The sequence below is a fragment of the Sorex fumeus genome, unplaced genomic scaffold (genome assembly GCF_029834395.1).
Source record: "Sorex fumeus unplaced genomic scaffold, SorFum_2.1 ptg000002l, whole genome shotgun sequence".
Classification (NCBI taxonomy): Eukaryota; Metazoa; Chordata; class Mammalia; order Eulipotyphla; family Soricidae; genus Sorex; species Sorex fumeus.
This window is the reverse complement of record NW_026606059.1, coordinates 70,359,513-70,364,077: the sequence shown is the minus strand read 5'-3', so window position 1 is coordinate 70,364,077 and position 4,565 is coordinate 70,359,513. Positions and strand designations below refer to the sequence as shown.

The window sequence follows — 4,565 nt, the reverse complement described above, 5'->3', positions numbered from 1 at the left end:
TTAGCTGTACCAGCCTTTTTACCCTGTGAAGTGCTTGTTTTGCTTTTTTTTTTTTTTTTTGCCTGAGAGTCTTCATCTCAGCAGTGTTTCAGAACTGACAGTTTTGCTTGTGGAGATAAGAGCTTGAAATCCAGTAATATGCTGTGTACTCCAGGGTTTCCCAGAAAGAAACCAAGGCCCCACATCTCTAAAATCAGAATAACAGCAAGACTCTGACAAACAGTATGTAGAGCAGTTAGGTAATAAAGAATAAATCAGGTAAATTAATCATAATCCCTCCTTACCTTTGCAAAAGATTCAGGTTCAGCTATTTTGTATTATAGCTGGCCCTTCCATTAATTTCGGGTTTTACTTTAAATTCTGGGTGACAATGTGTAAAGAGAAATTCTGTTTATTAATGAGGCCTAAATGTGTGTAGAACTTTTCTAAAACTGTTACTAAAGCAGGTTTCTAAATGCCTTGCAATATGCCCAAGCAATATGTTTAGGAACAGTTAAATTAGGATGGTGAAACCTAATGAAGGAGTAAATGGGCCAGCCATTATCTGCCCCAGCAGCTTGTAGATATAAGTAATCAGAAATAACTGTTTCCTTGAGAAAGAATGAGGGATTTAAAAATATATACATATGAGATTTTCTGCAGAACCAAGAGTAGACAATTTTTTTCAAAGGTTGATGAATTACAATCTAGGTTTCTCAAAGTTCCCCACCTGTGTGTCCAGACAGGCTTTAATAAAAGGATTACCAGGGATGTCATGCCCTCCTTCCTATAACATCAGATATAAAAAATGCAGTCTCTCAAAATAATTCTTCTAAATACCTCTGGAGCATCTAACATATACTCATGGATTTTGGCTTCTGTCAGTCATTGCTGCTATAAAAGGACAAGGCTACTGACAACTTATTCAATAAATCTCATCCACAAACATCTAATTTTCCAAAGTTTTCAAATTGCCAAATAAAATATTCATCTATCCATCTATCTATCTATGCTCTCTTCCTTTTCTCTCTCTATCTCTTACCTATTGTTAGTCACCTTACAATAGATCTAACTTTGCATTGGCTATCAAATTGGCATCCTTTTTCTCCCTCTTTTTATTAAGAAAGGTGCCATATGGAGTTGGGGATGGTCTACTCTCCCCTTCTCCCTGTACTTCAGGAACCCAGCAGTAATGCACTGCCCCAAAGATGTAAGTCAATTAAGAATTTAACGCTATCTCTATCACCCCATTAAAATTTTTGGACTTCTTGGAGTGACATCTCAAACTCTATAACACTGATAAACCAGGAATGGCACACTAGATATAAGCAAATTTCATGACTTCCTTTTCCTGAACCAGTGAGCAATCTCACCAACAACAAGTAAGAATTTCTTTCTCCTTGCGTAAGTGCAAGCACTGGTTGTTCTTGTTCTTTTGGATGTTGTACCAATCCATTTTAACATTAACTTTAATTTCAAATATTAGTGAAGTTGGTGTATCAATGTAAAAAAAATCATTATTAAACCATAGATGTGAAAGCAGTAACTCAGCACTGATTATGTAATTTTCCATCCTACCAAAACATCACTAAAATTCACAATTCTTAGGCCTAAGAGATAGTTCAATGGTCAGGGCATTTTTCTTGAATGTGGCTGACCCCAAGTTTGATCCCCTGTATTCTAGAGGTTCCTAGAGCTCTACCAGTAGTGATCCTTGAGCCCAAACCCAAGAGTAAGCAGAAATATAGCCAGAGGAGGCCTAAAAATCAAAATAAAAATGACAATAATAAAATTAAAATGCAACAGAAAAGAAAATAATGAAAACATGTATTTTTAATTGACATTGGCTTCATGTCATACTTTTGAACCTCTTAGGAAATATTTATGAGATATTTTAATTAATAGCTGGAGTTATCAACTCTTACTATATGTGATTTATGAAACCCAGAACATGTTTCCTTGTATATATTTCAATAGCACCCCTTCTGTTTATTCACTCGCAACATTATTTTATAGAACAAACATAAGTAAAATTAAAAATCAAATAAGACGTTATGATAGATACCACAGAAACACAAAAATTATTTAAAAAAAAAACTATCATCACCTTTAAGTCATTAAGCTGGAGAATCTAAAGGAAATGTATGAATTTCAAGATTCAGTTATCCATTTACTCCCAAGTCTAAATCACGAGAAAATAGAAAAGTTGGAATAAGATAATCATAGAGAAGGAATTTGAAACAGTCTTCAATCCTCCACCAAAAAATCCAGATTTAGATGACTATATTTATGATTTTTATAAAGCCCTCAAAGATGATTTATTGCCTATGTTTCTCAAGTTCTTCTAAGCCCTGAAAAGCACAGAATTCTTTCAGGCCATTTTTTTTTTCCTGAGGCAAACATTGTCCAAATACCAGAAGTAAGCAGAGACATCTCAATAAATTAAAACAGCAAATAAAGATCCCTGATGAATACTGATGCAGAGATCCTCAACAAATTTTAACAAAAATAATTAATTTATAGTCAAAATGAATCTTGTAATTGTGAACAAGTGGGATTTATTCTGGTAATGCAATGTGAATCTCATAATCACATAGAAAACTATGTCTTGTCACTGAAGTCAAATATCTCTGTTTTTGTGAGGAAGTTTTGTTTATTTATATTTTATTTGCATTTTAGGCACCATAATCCACAGCACTGTAATTGGCAGGGTTTCATTCTTACAGTTTTCCAGCATCACATTCTCCACCAAATGTCTGCTTTCCTCCATCTTGTTCCAAGTGACCCTTCCCAGTCCTAATACTCCTTGCCCCCCAGCCCACTCCTTTAGATCAGTTACCTGGTCTTTGGGTATCTGTTGTTTTCTTAAAATGTCTCTTTATATCCCAAACATTATTAGAGAAGGATCATTTTCCATTTACTCTTCTCCTTGTGACTAATGAACTCAGCATGATACTCTCCAGATCTATTCATACAGTGGCAAATTGCAACACTTCATCTTTTCTTAAAATTCAGCAGTACTGCACTGCGCATGTATGCCATGGTTTCTTTATCCAGTAATCTACTATTGGACACTTACGTTGTTGCCATATGTTTTTAAATAAACTTGTTTGTTTGCTTTTGCTAAGTAAGCTTGCCTTTATACCAATGCCAAAATTTGCAATAGAAAATGTTGTTGCTGGCATAGTTAAAGAGACAAAGAGTTAATAGAAAATGTTATTTCTGCTTAAGACCAACATAGATAACTAATAGAAAGACATTTTCCTTCAATTTACAAGTATTCTTTAATTCTCTTGAAATAAAATCTAGAAAATGTAGATATGATCTTAGCAACTATATCTGTCACATTGTTTGTTGCAGACTAATGAATATAAACCAGATATTACTTTAATTTCAGATTATAGTAATAGTGATTATGCATCTAATAATGCCTCGTAGATACAAAGTACTAGTATAATAATTCTCAGCTTCCCAACAGAGCCAGAGGTCATATCCTCAACCATCACACCCCAAAATGTATGGAGTATGAATATGCAGGATTATGAAGAGATTAAAATGCTAAGAACAGATACTACACATGATCTTAGACAAAAGGCCAAGAAGCCATTATTGTCTGGTAACCGCCTACCCTGGGCTGGATATTGGATAGCGATAGCACAGTGGGTAGGGTGCTTGCCTTGCACACAGCTGACCTGGGCTGACCCTGGTTCGATTCCGCCCCTCTCGAAGAGTCCAGCAAGCTACCAAGAGTATTGTGCCAAGCCTGGAAAACTAACCATGACATTTGGTATGCCAAAAACAGTAACAAGTCTCACAAAGGAGACGTTACTGGTGCCCACTCGAGCAAATTGTGAACAATGGGAGGACAGTGCTATACAGTGCTATGAGGAGATAGTGCTGAATACTTTCTAAGGCAGGTTTACATCAGTTCAAGAATTTAATAAACTCTTCACTCTCGAGTCCTTTGTTAATCCTCTTTATCTTTCTTTTTTAGTGGTTAAAATAAGAAACCAAGGTAACCAAAGCTAATCAAAACTTGATTCTAAAATTGGGAGGAAATAATTGAAAGATTATAATTTATGAAATCAGTAGCAATATATATTAAAATATTAAAATCTAGGGATTGTACCTTGAAATTTGTTGCTCAGTAAGAAACAACCTGACACAAAACCTAATCTTACTGTTATCACTTTTATTAACAGAACTTCTATATAATTAAGGAGAAAGGCATTCCTTTCACTGCAGAAAGTAATTAGCATTCTCACTTACATATTACAATGGAGATTTTTTTTTATCTCTCTTAATCAAACACGCTACAATCACTCATTTTTCATTTATGGCTTTCCTGATTTCATTATCACTCTTTTCCTGCTCTATGTATGTATGTAGGTATTTGTGTGTATGTATATGTATATATTAATAGAAGAATGGCATTATAATTTTAAAAGCATGACTTTAGTACCAAGTGAACAAAATAAACAATATTTTGCTGCACTTTAACCAGTGAAAAATTGAAAATTATGATCTGATTATTTTTTATCACCTTGAGCAAAGTAAAAAATTAAAAGACCCCTGTTAAAATTCAG

At 34.3% G+C, this 4,565-nt stretch overlaps 1 pseudogene; it reads right to left on the bottom strand.

The window, feature by feature from the left end:
* Positions 1 to 3,460: 3,460 nt before the first annotated feature.
* LOC130023507 (uncharacterized) lies at positions 3,461 to 3,586 on the bottom strand (annotated as a pseudogene).
* Positions 3,587 to 4,565: the final 979 nt, after the last annotated feature.